The sequence below is a fragment of the Rhinolophus ferrumequinum genome, chromosome X (assembly GCF_004115265.2).
Source record: "Rhinolophus ferrumequinum isolate MPI-CBG mRhiFer1 chromosome X, mRhiFer1_v1.p, whole genome shotgun sequence".
NCBI classification, from domain to species: domain Eukaryota; kingdom Metazoa; phylum Chordata; class Mammalia; order Chiroptera; family Rhinolophidae; genus Rhinolophus; species Rhinolophus ferrumequinum.
The window spans coordinates 44,855,607-44,871,275 of record NC_046284.1 but is presented as its reverse complement, the minus strand read 5'-3'; the positions used below and the strand labels follow the sequence as shown (position 1 = coordinate 44,871,275).

General features: G+C 37.9%; 1 protein-coding gene across 7 annotated transcripts in view; it reads right to left on the bottom strand.

Annotated features, from left to right (window-relative positions):
- ACSL4 (acyl-CoA synthetase long chain family member 4) overlaps window positions 1-15,100 on the bottom strand; it is an 89,326-nt gene extending 74,226 nt beyond the window's left edge. For 2 of the 7 annotated variants that reach the window (XM_033104595.1, XM_033104602.1), the window contains exon 1: window positions 14,891-15,099. The gene's annotated coding sequence lies outside the window, so the exon portion shown is untranslated. Of the gene's footprint in view, window positions 1-14,890 lie in introns of all 7 variants that reach the window. The other 5 variants (XM_033104621.1, XM_033104631.1, XM_033104641.1 and 2 more) reach the window with 3 other exon arrangements.
- Between the last annotated feature and the right edge of the window lie 569 nt (window positions 15,101-15,669).

Sequence of the window (15,669 nt, the reverse complement as noted above, 5' to 3'; positions counted from 1 at the left end):
GCAATTTCAAACAGTTAAACTGAGTACACACGTATTTTTAGAATCACTGACTTAATGAGCTACTGTCACTGATAAGAGTGTGTCACATTTCTCAAGTTTGTTGGGAGAAAAAATATTGAGAACACATGCATAGTAAGTCATGAAGAATTAACTAAGTCAACAAACGGTGACAACAAAATATCTAAGAATAGGGAATAGATTAAACTGTAACTACATTAAAAACAGCAGACATGGAATGATACTCACAAAAAAGTAAATGCCATATCAGGGTAAAAAGGAAATTACAAAACAGTATATAAAACACATTTGTAACCTATCTTTTAGGAAAAATCCAAATAGTTTTTGGGAAATGGATTTATATTCCGCCTTGAAAAAAATACAAAAGGATATATATTAAAAATTTCAGTAGTTATCTCTGAGTAGGGGGATTATCCGTACTTTGTATTGTCTTTTTATGTATACATGTTTTCTAAAATAAACATGTATAATAAATTTGGAACCTGGAACTGAAAAAAGGCGTTGGTAGAAAAACTAGGGAAATCCAAATAAATTCTACAGTTTAATTAAAAGTACTGCACCAATGCTATGTTATGTAAAATGCTAACATTGGGGGAGCTGAGTAAAGATATACATGTAGGACTTCTGGACTGTCTTTACAAATTTGATGTAAATCTAAAATTATTCCAAAATGAAACATTTATTTAAAAAAATAAGCCATGTATTAAGATCATACTTTAAAAATCTAGAAGAATCCATTTGGTCAAGAGATCCCTATATATAAACAAGAATATGTTGGAATAAAACATCTTTGGTAGTAAATCACTATGCCTTCCAGCATCATAACAGAAAGTTGAAAAGACTAAAACTAATATAATATTGTATGTCCACGGTAATTGAAAACTAAATTTTTAAAAATTAGGAAAGGAAGAAAGTTGTAAAAACTATTACATAATATGGCCTTTCTGAAATGAAAGTGATGTCATCCTATTGGGCATAAACTCACTGAAGCGGAAAACAAATGGCTGTCTCTATTTTCTTTGGTTTTGTAAACATCGCTGAAGACTACCATAGTAACATTTTTATTTCAGGAAAAGAATTAAAAATAAGTATAGCCAGTAACAACCCTTTTTCTTTTGTAATATTTTTTAAAATCCAGTTTCCCAAATCCTGGGCATTGGAGGTGCATGTGCATTCATTTGTTCAAGAAATATTCAGTGAGGATATATTATGCTCTATCCTTGTGGAGCTTACTTTCCAATAGATAATATTTTAAGTGGACATTAGACCAACACAGCAGACATATAAGTAGACTAGGAAAGGAGAGCACCCCTGAGGCAACCCTGAACCCTACAATAATAATAATATCCAACCAGACAAGTACTGTATATACCTTTTAGAAAGCTAATGGTAATAGTTATCCACAACTGGATAATGGATTATCCAGTTATACCTGTTACTGCTTAGGTATCAGCTGGCTTGCCTAAACATGTGTTTTTTAAAAACTTCTTTCAAATATTGGGGCAAGGAAACGTGTATGCAGAGCTGTGGGGACAGAGTTCCAGAGAGCAGTTTCCAGGCTCTTGGCTTCACATGGAAAGGTGCTGGCTCGGTTAGTAGATGGCCATTAACTGTAATCAGATGGCCATCCGCTGTGGCTGGTTAGCCATCAGCTGTTACTGGTTAGCCATTAGCCACTAATATAACTGCCTTGGCTATGCTGTCAGAGGGTTGTTGGTTGGTTGGCAGAGAAGCAGATGGCGGATTGCCGCTAGCAAATGTGGGTAGCAGGCAGATGGTGGACAGCGGATCCTGTTGATCCTACTTCCTGTGTCTCTCCCAGCCACCAGCGAGACTGGGGTGCAGGAAGACCCCTAGTTGGGGTACTGGTGGATGTTTGCTTTTGAGTCTCCAACCCAGCCGCCATCAAGAATATAGTGGTATGAACCCCCTATCTATCCATGGCTCCATTGGTGTTCCCTTTTAGACTGTGTTCTTGTGCAGGGAGCTGGAGCTGAGACCCTGCATGACAAGAGCCAAAGGATGAAGGGGAGGTTCTACAAAAGAATAAAAAGAAGAAAAATGCAGAGCTAAAAAACACAATGAGAAAACTAAAAGAACTCAATCAATTTCATCTGTGGACTACTATCAACTGTTATCAAAAAACGCTGCCTTCTGATTATATTACTACTCCAGCGAGTATAAAATTTGGAATAGGTTAGTTCCACTGTGGAACACATCCAAATGAAGGTTTTGTTACTTGCAGGTTTCAGTACTTAAGTATTTAAAATGCCTCAATATAAGGCACTTATACATAGGATGAGATACAAAACAAGAATTTCAAGAACAGATTTCAAGAGAAGCACCAGACTACTAAAAACTGCAAAGCAGAGCAGAAGCCTTTTCCCCATCTCAATGAAACACTGTTTAAGGAAGAGGAGTTATGTACTCCCACACAAAAAGGTCAACCAAGAAAGTTGCTACAGTTTCAATAGTGTTAATATTTCCTACTAGTAGAGTAGATATCGCCCATTTATCCCCAAAGCATTTAACTTCTGCTGCATCTACAATGTAATTTGCTTTTAAGATATTTCTTTGCAGTTATTTCTGTGAATATTTAATAGAAAATATATCATCTTTAAACTAAGTTATAATTCAATCCTCCTTGAAGTATCTGCACATTCGTACTCTTCCAAAGCAAAAGTAAGGTCCACACAAAGGGAAGTTTTGAAAACAAAAGTTCTCTTTTGCCATACATCTCGAGGTCTCAGGTTATGTGACAGCATCTTAAAGTATTATCAAAATGCTTCCAACACCCTCATGTTACGGTTTCCAGGGCTACTATACCTGAGAGTAGAAGGGAAAGGCTCTGAGGTTCAGAGCCTGGTGCCAAGCCCAGGCAACATCCTGATCTTTCAACAGCAATGGGACAGTGCCGGTAATTAAAAGCAAGAAAAAAGTTTAAAAATAATAATAATAAAAAGGTCTATCAATAGCAGGGCATGGCCCCAAATCTGGCCAAGTACCAAACTCCATCCAAAACAAATTCCTAGTCACTCCTCCCAATGCAAAAGATATGATCTCATGAGAAAATGTTTTCACCTCTAGAAGAGAATGGACAAATAAAATGACCTTAGTGTTACATTAGCTAGGAATGGTGCAAAATTAGAGAATCAACTCTAGTTCGAAAAAAAACATTCTTTCAATCAAAATTGACGGCTTCAAAGTGAGTAGCCTGCATCTCACTAAAGTCATTAAAGTAACATAAGTGTTATATAACAATACTCCCACCTTTGAGAAGTACACGTAGAGTTTTCACTCAAATATTGCAGATTTCCGCTGGAGACTGTGATATTAAATACTGTAGGGCCTCTCACTACATATACAGTAAGTCCTCACTTAATGTCATTGATATGTTCTGCAACTTGAAACAAAACCATGTATAAGGAAATCAATCGTTAGCATAGTCTGGCTGACATACACAGGAGTTAAGTTCCTCAGGCAACTCACAAGGTTATAGTGAAACAATACGGAACTAAATGACGCTGTTTAGTTATACACTTAGCTTAAGGAACCCCATGGGCTACAACTTGTTTTAAAACTATGTCTCTGAAGTACAAACTGGAGTCGAGATCCCTGTTTTCAAAACTCAAGGTACACTGGCTAGACAGCATAAACTCACTGGCACCTCTTCCACCTCTGGTCAGCCCCTAGCATAGCATCCACCTCCTCTTTCCTGCCCGCTGTGCCCTCAGCAACAAGACCCTTCAGACGAAGCAGGGAGGGAGGTGGTAAACAGTCTTCTTCAGTTGAGGTAAATTCGAAACAAGATTGAAATCAAGACCTTTCTCCACAAAGAAGTTTAAAAATAAACTACAATCTTTAGGGTTATGGGCTTTTTAAGAAAAAGCTCAGCTGTCTGAAAACTTTATTAGGAACAAACCTCCCATTTTAACAAAGGTTATCATTGCAATCATAGGCTAACCACTCCACACCAACATTTCATGAAACCAAAGAACAATGGCATAAATGCAAGGTACCTGCAAGACACCTTCAGGGGGATTCTGGGGAGGGGTCTATATCGGAGCACTGGAATGTTCTCCCAAGTTAACCCCACTGAGCTGAGTGGGAAGCAAAAATTAATATAAGACCCAGTCTTATATAAGAGCCGGTATTATATTATAATTATATTATATTATATTATATTATATTATATTATATTATATTATATTATACCCAGCGTTATAGTAAAATAAGACCAGGTCTTATACTAATTTTTGCTCCAAAAGACGCATTAGAGCTGATTGTCTGGCTAGATCTTATTTTCGGGGAAACACGGTAGTTGGTACAAATGTCTTTTTATCCCCACTGTATACTTGGTAGTCCTGAGGTCGAGAATCACCCCTTGTTCAGTTCTACCACTGAGTCCCCAAAAATGATTAAAAGTGATGTGGGGAAACTCCATTTCAAAACAGGCATAGAAAAAGAGGTGGGGGATTCACCACAAAGGTTTCCATTTGGCAGTGTCTCTTCCAAAAATACTGTAAAGGACACCACCTGTAAAGAAGCAAACTTTGGGGGTATTTCCTAAAGAAAGCTACTTCCCTACAAATATTTTGATACTCAACAATCTCTTGGTGGTCAAGATATGAAAATTAATGTCAATATGTGTATAAATTACACACCTACTCCCACATAAAAATCCTGACCTTCATACTTGATACTAAAAACAAAATCTAGGTCAAGAAATTTAAAAATTTGGGGGGGGGGATATTTGAGCTGTACAGCATCCTTACAAGTTCAGTCATTTTGCTTTTAAAATGTATAACCTGTAACTATATTTGAATGAATATGCTATGACATCTCTATTAGGGGAAATAAACACTACATAGCCTCCCATCTGCAGGTTGCTATAATTCACCAGCAGAAAGCCCGAACCCTGCCTTTTCTAGTTTCCACGTTATGGAAACTACTTGCTTCACAGAAATTCTAACCTACTCCTGTAGGGAACTGCCTGGGCACAGAGAGAATCCCAAATATTTTACTTTATACCATCCTAGACTAATCTTGCACTTGACCAAATCCTGAATATTTCCGTGGTTCCACGTCTAAGAATACCATTTTCCCTGGTCTATTTTTTCCCCTGCTCTATTTGTCTGAAACACATTCATCTGACAATTGTTTATAGCTATTATAGTTCTGCCCAGTTCGATCCCTTGGTCAAGTTATGATTTATTAGCTATTCTTTTAAGCTACATCTCAACTTAGTATCTTCAGTGGTCATGTGGAACATAGCATCTTTTTACTTGGATTCATCCCATGAGATATTAGCATTAGTTCAGTCTTCTCTTATGTTTTCAAAGCCAAGACTGAATTTTAAGCTCATTCACCAAGTCCGTTTCCTGTCTGAGGAAGTTTTCAGCTTTCAGTTTATTTGAGAAGCAGGAATGATTAACATGCAGGTATCCCCCACTTTTCAAAAGTTCATTTTATTCCATTCTGTTTTTGCTAACAGAAAGAAATCCAAAGAGGATTTTTGCTTTTGTGAAAAAAGCATTCAGCATTTGCTTGTTTGTTCCTTTGTTTGTTTGCAGCAGCCATTACAGAGGCAGCACACACCCCCAGCTCCTTCCCTGGGAACTACACTCAGCATCTCAGCACAGAACTGAACTGTGTCTGTGAGCATCTCGATTTATTCTGTACTTTATCTCGATTTATTCTGTGCACCCATTAGCAAGATGTGTCCTAAGGTGATTGTTTCTGCGCTTTATGCTATTTCGGCTTAGGAAAGTTTTCATAGGAATGCTCTGCTTTCAGGTAGCAGGGGAAACCTGTATTCTGAGCAGAATGACTGATCACCATCTCAACTACAGCAGCTCTGCCCATTTCTCCAGGTTTCCTTTTATGACTCATCACTCAAATAACCCCAGAGGAGTGGTTCTTCAAAACCCTATCATTACTTTTTTATGGTATTAAAATACTTCCAGCACATATTAAAGGCAATAATCAAAACACAGGTATTTCACCATGCCTTCCACTGCATTAATTTCATAACCACTAGAATCCACCAATGACATTTTCAACTTCTCTCTAATGCTACTCTTACATGCCCCTGTCATTAATCAAGTGAGAGAAATAGGGAACCTCTATCCTGGCTCCCCTGTAAAATCTGCTAATTTGACAGCACCTATGAGAGACAAATCCTCATGCTGTGAAATCAATTCCAAAAAGGCCAAGACACACCGTGTGCCTTGAAGAACAGGAATAGTTTCAATCGCTGTAAAAAAAAATATGAGCAGCTACAATGGCCCTCACATTAACACTACTTTCTACACGGTAGACTCTTCTGTTGTAAAATAGTCTATGAATTCATGGAAAATGATTCAAGTATCGAAAAAGTCTTCAGCGTAAAGTGAGGTATTTCACCTCTAAGACTCCCTGCATAAACCTGAAGATTTTATACTGAGCCTTCAGCAGATGTGCATAATTAATGCTTCTAGATGACATGAGAAAGTAGAATACATACATACTTGCCAAAATCAAGTTTGGTTGTCCAACACAGTTCTCCTAATATTTCATTTTATATATGACACACTGAGATACCATACACAGAAGATTCATGTTGCTACAAATACCTAGGCTTTTTTGTATGTTGTAAAAGAATACAATTATGCCCACGCCTTTACCAAAAATTAGTTGTTTTTCCCTTGAACCAAAAAACTGTTCAAGCTCACTTTTAAAATCTTCATTAAAACCAAACTCCACCCAACTCCTAATGACATTTTAATATATTGCACTTATACATCATTCCTAGTCACTACAATTTAAATAACATGTTCATAGATCAGAACTGAACTGGTTCAACATTGAGGATTTAAAAATTCCATGGTTATTTACTTTTGGTGACCATGACTTTTTTTTTAAGATTATATAGTTTGTCCTAGAGACTAGTTATTTTAACGAGAATAGAACACTATATTTACGTAGTACTGTGTTGTTCTTTTCTGACCAAGATGTCTTTTTCACTTATTCAGAGTTAACCAATCTCATGAGAGACGCTCACAATATAGTGTCAAGTTAAAGAAAGCAAGTTACAAATTCTTCAGAAAGAATCCATTTTTGTAGAAAGATACATGCTTGCACACATGCCTGCACAAGTGTATACTCGTATATGTGTATGCACGTGTCCATACATGCATGTAAACAAACATGTGCACAAAGTTGACAACAGAGCTGTCTGGGTACGGGACTACAGTGTTTTAAATTCTTATTTATACTTATATCTTCAGTGGAGAAAATTTAGAAAATACAATACTTTAACAAAGGGACAAAATTATTTTTTTAAATACCTGTGTGCTCACTAAGTATTATACAAAGCACTACATTTCTAGCACAGTGTCATTGTATAATGTACAATGAAGAATAGCACTGCAAGTATCCTCCATTGTGTAAATGTTTCATATTATTAACCTGTATAGTTACTATCAAAATAGTAATCATAAATTTAGAAATACACTGTAGAATTGTTTAGGGTTAAAAGTAAAAGCATCCCCATGAGGACTTCCCCTAACACCACTCCCTTTTCCTCTAGAGATAACTATTTGTGGTATCGATTAGACCTTTTTGTATTATCTACACACATGATAAAGGTCTTGTTTTTTCAGATAAGTGGAATAATGGTATATGAAATGTGCTATAACTCACTCCCTCCCCTCACCCCTTTAACAACATACTTTAGAACTCCTGAGTCAGTTTATATAGGTCCAAGAGGTTTCTCTCCTTTAAAAGCTCTATGGTATTCCATAGAAGAGCATATTACTATTTAAACCATTACCCTTATTGATTGACATTTAGGTTGCTGCCAAGTTTTCATTGTTATGACCTGTTTGTTTCACGGCAGTGAAATCTTATACATATGTTCATACACATGTGCAGGTATTTCCCTAGAATATTTTCCTAACAGAATTGCTGGGTCAAAATACATGTATAACATTTTAACATGAAAGAATTTTGGTATTGTTTATCAAAAAGTTATACAATTCGCTCTCTCATTAGCAGTGTACAACAGTACCAATTTCTTTTTAAAGTGGATATTATAGATTTTGCCAATGTATTTGGTGAAAATGGTGTTTTTTTAAAAAAAAATAAAATAAAAAACAGCCAAAATGGAGTCACTTTTGCTAAGCCACATAACCAAACCAAAACTTAATAACCTAATTGCAGCTTCATTGTCTTCCAGGAGTGGAATTTTAAACCAGTCTTCATCAATACTAGTAAGGCAATCTGTACGATAAAATCCCTGCCATTCACTTCTCCACAAAATGATCCTTTCTTTTCCTAAAAACACCCCTGCCACACCCTTCTTCCTATAAAAACCTTCCATGTTGTACAACCCCTAAGAACACCCTGTTAGATAAAAGGGATGTTGCCTGATTCATGAATTGCTTAATAAAGCCAATCGGAGTTTCAAATTTACTTGGCTGAATTTTGTTCTTTAACAATGGTTTTCATTTCCCTAATCACTGGAGTGAATTTGAGCATCTTTTCTTTTTTTAGTCATGATCTTCATTTGTTTTTTCTGGGAAATGCCAATTCATAACCCTCTGCCACTTTTTCTAATGGGTGCCTTTTTATTGATTTATTGGAGCTCTTTACATATCATAGATAATATATAATAGAAGCCTTTTAATCTAATATTATTTGGAACAGTTGATTAGTTAATTGAAAAGGTCAAGTAAGGTAAACAATCATAAAAAATATGCACATGACAAATGTTTGTTTTATCTTCATTTCATTTTATCAGTAGTAAATATACACTTTCATCAAACTTTTGATATAGGGCCAAGAGGACAAAACCTTTTTAACTCCAGGTCCACTGACTGTAAAGAAATTTAAACTGAATTCTTAAAACACAGAAGTTCAAAGAACTTAAGACACTTGCAAATCAAATGAGTGAATAACCCTTTTAGAGTTCTATATTTATTTTATACAAATCATTTATTGTTGTCTTACACTAACTGAACAGTAATAACTTACTTTCATCAACTCTTTCCAAAACACTCAACTTGTTTTGAATAAAAAAAACGAACGCAATGTAACTACCACCCAGCTTCAGAAATTATCCGTATGTGCTGTATTTTATTTCTTTTGTATCTCTATGCACTCTGTACATCCACCAAACCCCATATAACTTGAAGTAAATCCTAGACATATCATTTCATCTGCAAATCAATTTCCCACTACTCATATTTTATATCATGTTACAAAATATGAAAATAAATTACATATTTACAAAATCAAGAATAACCAGCATATACAGGTTCAGTAATAAAAGCATCTGTTCTACTGATGGGTACACAAGCGTACTGGCATCTGGAGACCAACTTAGCAACAGCAAGTGTTCAGTGTATTTTACAAAGGAAATGAAGAGCATCATTTAATGTGGTGAGTCAGTTAAGTGGAAGCCAATAAATCTTCTACTGCATATGTAGAAGTCATTTTCCCCCAGTCTTCTATTTGTCTTTTTAACTTTGTTATGGTTGCCCTCCGCTTTCCAGAAGTTTTTTTTAAATATATGCTTAGATTTTTAAAATACATAATTTATTTTTGTGTACGATGTGAGGTGGGAACCTCTTTCTAAATGTATAGCCAACTATCCTAACTCAATTTCCATTTTCAGCATCACACATGGCATTTAAAAGAACTAAAGTATCAACTTTTAACTTACAAAAGGAAGCTGTGGAAAGAAAATAATAAACTAACAGTCTAAGTTCAGCTTGATAGGCTCAAACTACTATGTTTTTAAAAATCACATAGAAATTTTGGGAGCAGGAGCAACAGCACTGCCATTCCTGGCTCTCATTAGCACCCTCACAGCAGGATTGCCAAAGAACATCCGGACCACACAGGCCTCTTTCTGAATGAACCCCACTAATTGTGGTACCTGTAAATTTACATTCACATTGAAACAGCCCATACTTGACAACAAAATGGACCTTCCCAACTCCCCAGCCATTCCTTAATGCTGTTCCTAGACCACAGTACCTTGTGGACTTAGTAAAGAAAATGAATACAATCTTCCCAACCACAATTTCCCATGGAAATATAACTAAAAGGTACTGAAAATCAAGGTAAATTTTGTTAAATTTCCTTTATAACTCAGAGACTCAATGATTTATAGGGTTGCTTTGTCTCTGGGCAAACTTTTTATGTAAAGGACCAGACAGAGATTAAGTAGGCTTTTAGGGCCATAAGTTCTGTTTCAACTCTGACATATTTTGAATGCAACCAGAAAATACATAAATGAAAGGATGTGGCTGTTTTATAACAGAAGAAAAAAAAAAGGCGGTGGGCAGGATTTGGTCATTGGCAGTTTTTTGCTAGCCCTTGCCTTATACCTATGATTCATCTTTTCAAAGTAGGAGTCCACTACTCTAGCTGTACACGTATTGGAGCAAATATGGTGAAATCGAAGGGACAAGTAAGCATTTCAATACCACCTTACAGAAATGAATATTCAAAAGCAATCACTAAACTTTTCCTGTAAGTTCTTCTCATAATGAGCATATACAGTTTTCAAAATATGAAACTGCAAGTCCCCTTAAAGCTGTTTATTTTAAAAGACAATTAGAATGAACATTAAGGAGCTACTATAAAAGGAAAATATACAGAGTCTAGACATACAAATTCAATGATCTTTTATCTATTATTCTGGTAATCAATAGTCAGTATAAAAAGTCCATGGTCATGACTCACAACTTCACTACTAAAAATGCAGAAGTGAACATCCAAAGTACATTTAAATGAGAACATAAATGTATTCTTTGGATTATTTACCAGAAACCTTGATTAATTAAAAAAACTATACATTTTGCCAAAATATTTTTAATTTAAAAAGTAAAACCAAAATCTCTTTGGCACACTGTGTGCCTATTTAATTTTAAAATATTAATTTTAATATTTCACTTGACAGTCTGGTAAGGCAGAAATTATATGTTTAAGGCACAAAAGGACAGCAGCCATTTTAATAACTGAGAGCACGTATGAGTATGTATTCACACTCTAAGCCATCAAGAGCACTTGTTCACAGAATACATTTGAGCTCCAGGACGGGTGAAGGAAAAAAAATGTTCACACTGCTTACAGAAGTACTGGATTTATACAGAACAGCAAGGAATAAATTAAACAACAAAGGTACATAAGACTCCTTGACACCAAAGGCACAATCGATAAAAGGAAAAGTTGATAAACTGGGCCTCATCAACACTAAAGACTTTTGTTCTTTGAAACTCCCTATGAAGAGGATGAAAAACCAAGCTACAGACTGGAATAGTACACTTGCGAACCATGTATCCAACAAAGGACTAGTATTTAGAATATATAAAGAACACTCAGAACTCAACAATAAAACAAACAAAAAAATCCAACTAGAAAATTGACAAGAGACACATCACACATTTCACTGAAGATAGAGATGGCAAATGAGCACATGAAATGATCAACATCATTAGCCATTGGGGAAATGCAAATTCAAACTATAGTAAGATATAGTAAGACATAGTACCTATCAGAATGGCTAAAATAAAAAAGTAGTAACAACATCAAATGCTGGCAAGCATGAGGAGTACTCGTATGTTATTGGTGGAAATGCAAAATGGTAAGCCATTCTGTAAAAGTTTGGCAGTTCCAATTAAACTATAAAGATGCAGCTACCATACAATCAGCAATTGCACTCTTGACAAATTGCACCCAGAGAAATGGAAATTTATGTTCACACTGAAACCAGTACACAATTGTTCATAGGAGCTTTATTCATAATAGGTCAGGAAAAAAAAAAAAAACAGGAAACAGCCCAATGTCGTTCAAGAGATGAATGGTTAAACAAACTACCGGTAGTATATCCACACCATGGAATATGACTCGGCCATGAAAAGGAACTATTGATACAAGATACATGCCCTGCATGAATCTGCAGGGAATTATGCTGAGTGAAAAAAACCAATCTCATAAAGTTACATACTATATGATACCATCTATATAGCATTCTTGAAATGGCCAAATTATAGGCATGGAAAACACATTAGTGGTTGCCAGGGGTCAGGGAGGGAGGGAGATGGCTGTGACTCTAAAAGGGTGATGGAACTGTTCTGTTTCTTAACTTTTGTGGTGGTTACACAAATTTACACATAATACTGCATATAACTAAATCCAGTTATGCATGTTACCATGAGGAAAATTAGATAAAGTGTATTATTTCTGACAACTGTATGAAAATCTACAAATATCTCAAAATAAACAGTTAAAAGAGAAAGAAAGAAAGAAAAGAGTATATAAGACCAGTCAGTGGCAGGAGTAGAAAAATGAAACTTTTATTTTTGCTAAAGTCTCAGCAATTGAAAATCAAGAAAGTAAAAAAAAAAAAAAAAAAAAAAACGGAATGCCAGAAGACAGCCTACAGGATACGATTAATACAATCACCTCCTCCTCCCCCATACAGCTTCAGTGTCTCCAGAATTTTCTTTATGTCCCTGATTTGATTGTTGTTGTCGTTAATAAAAATAAACGGTACATACTTCTATCTCTCCACAACCCCGTCCAACATCCCAGACTATAAACTCATAAGGTAGGTACTGTCATAACCATCATATCCTGGTGGCCTGGCACAAAATAAGTGACAGATGAAGAAACAAGATAAATTGAATCAACTAACGAATGAATGAATGAGATGCTTGCATATTCTTTTAAAGTTCCTAGTCAATTACAGTTACATTTGCAGTTCTTACAAAATCTTAAAAGCCATGAACATTTTTTTAAAGAGTGTGGTATGCACATATTTCACTTGCAAACAGAAGTTAACAATACCTGACTTTTATAAAATGCTTCCCCATTTATAGACTCCACAATATAGTATAATTCATCTGATAAGGATGAATTAAGAATTATGCATATATAGATTGGAACTAGCCTTTGCAGATCTTTTAAACAACTGGAATAACTAAGGATATATGGCACAGCCTTAATGCACATTGCATCAGATAGACAGACAGATGATAGATTTAATATATATGTGTGTGTGTATATACATATATATACACACACACATATATATACACACACACATATATATGTATATATATATATATATATCAGTATAAGAATTCAAATTGGGGGACGCTTTTACGGATGCAAAAACTAAGAGATAAAAAGACGTGTTCAAAGTTATACAACTAGCTAGGGCTGAAACTGAGTCTGAGCCTCTCCAGGGTCCCAATAAATTTCTCCTCTAGTAAACTGGGCAAGACTTTCCTTTCTCCATCTATCCCACCCCTACCCAAAACAAAAATCTAAATAATCCGAATAACTTATTTTTTCAAATAGGATTTTTTTAAGGGGGGAAAAAACCCTGAATTTACTCAAGCTTTTCATTGTTGCATTACACCTTCAATGGACTTTTAGGTGTCAACTTACTTCTCACATCAGAATAAGGTACTTTATGGTGTAAGGGCTGTACTAACAGTTTAATGTTTCATTCTTCACCTAAATGACAGAGAGGGTGTTAATTCTTACAGGAGTCTTACATGGCTTACTTAGCAGCTTCTGTGGAAAACATGAACTATTTTACAATTCAAGGAAGAAGCCTTACACTATTAAAATCTTGATTGATATGGTCATTGTTGGTACTGTAATTGAATCTCCAGTTGCATACAGCCTTATTTATCAAGAACATTTAAAACTATCTGTTAGAGGCCACTAACTAGTGGTTAATGGAGCTTTAATCAGGATAAATCTCCGTTACGCAGCAACATGTTACTAACGCATGAATTTAGAAGTCCTAGTATCAAAGCGCTAGAAAGAACCTTAAGTTCAACACTCCAATTCTTGTAACTGAGGAAACTGAGGCGTTGATTAAACTATTAGCTCATAAAGTAGACCGTTTACTTTTTCAAAGGGATTCATTTAAATGCCATTTTGCCCTTATCCTGCACCTCACCGTCGTTTCTTAGAGCGATGATTTTTTTTTTTAAGGTCAAAAGAGCGAATAGAGCACATTCATTAGAAGAGGGTGAAAAAAATGCCTTTGAAGGAGGAGATGATGGAGTGAAGAGGAGAAATGACGTCTTATTTAAAATATGTAACCCCTTGATGGGTGTTAGGCAATGAATCATGTTCTCCTCAATTTTCCTATGTGCTGTAGGCATCAGCCACAGTTCTTTCTGTAGGGCATTGAAATGAGAGGAAGAGGAAGTGAATAAACGTAACGCTAAATATTTAGCACCCACCGAGAACAGGGATATAGACGGAAAGAACAGGAAAAACTAAGAGCACGCTTCTGCTAAAATTTAGCTGTTTTCTTACAGACCTAAAGAAACGGAAGCTAAGAGGATATCGAAAGCCACGGCATCCCTCATATTCGAAGGGCGGATGCTTCTGGGGCCAGAGAAACGCGCTAACCCTCCGATATGGAGCGACCCAGAGGGGACAAAAATGGAGCTGAGGTCTGTCTAGGGGCGCCCTAAAGGTCGTTGGGAAGTCTGGCAAGCGCTTGGTGTACATCTTTGGGAAAGGTCATGGCAAAGGGTAGTACCTCGATCAGGAAGATGCTTCTGGCTTTCGGGGGGCGGTGAGCGGCAGGAAGAAACAGTCCAGGGTCTCAAGGACCCCCGACTCCATTAAATGTGAAGATACAGAGACCTCGGGGATCTTCCTGACCCTGGGGGAGGCGGGCGAGTAGATCGTCCGGGCTCAAGAAGAAACAGAACCGATTCGGAGAATGGAAACGACCTCTCAAACGCCTCGGGGCTCAGGTACGGGACGGTGGCGCCGCCGGAGCCAGGGCCGGAATGCGCAGGGCAGGGGCGCTGGGGCCGCAGCCTCGCCAGCGGGGGTTACTCACCGGAGGCGCTGCTCACCACGTCCTCACAGCCGGCCGGCGCCTTGCCCTCTGAAAGGCGGCCGAAAGGAGCCGCTTGCCCGCTGGCGCTGGGGCGACGAGGGGCGCACCGCGGAGGCCGGAGAAAAAGCCGCAGCGGCGCGCGCGCACCCCAACGACCGGCGGAGGCGGAGCGAGGAGCGGCGCCGCGCGAGACCGGAAAAGACGCACCCGGAGGGGCGGGCGGAGTGCCGGCGCGCGGTGGTGTGGCTGAGCTGGCCGAATCGCGGGCGGCGCAAGGCTCGGCCCACCCACGCTCCCGCCTCCGCTCGCCCTGGACGTCAGCCGAAAAGGCGGGGCCGAGCGGGCCTGCAGCGGCGAGGGAGGGGTGCTGCAAAGAAGCGGCTTCGGCTAACGGCGCCCGGCTGGCTCGTTGCAGGGTCTGACTCTCGCTTCCCAGCGGCTGCTGCGGGGCTGGCTGGCCGGCCGCGTTACCCAGTGTGTTTTCAAGGTCCGTGTGCCTGTCTGATTTCAGTGAGGTGCGGAATGGCCCATGCCTGCACCTGTGGTGGCCTCCCAGGTTGAAAGTTCCCCTCGGGTCATCTTCCAGCTGCCCTTTAAAGATATTCATCTTTGGACTTCACTGCCCTTCCTTGGGAGAGAGATCTTAACATTTCTCTGTTTAAAGGCATCTTGCACCTCCAAGCCTCAGCTAATGCTTCTATCCATTTATCTTGTCTCTGACAGCGTTAAGACCCTCGCTCCCTCCCACTTGTGAAATATCACAAGGATGCAGGGTTTTC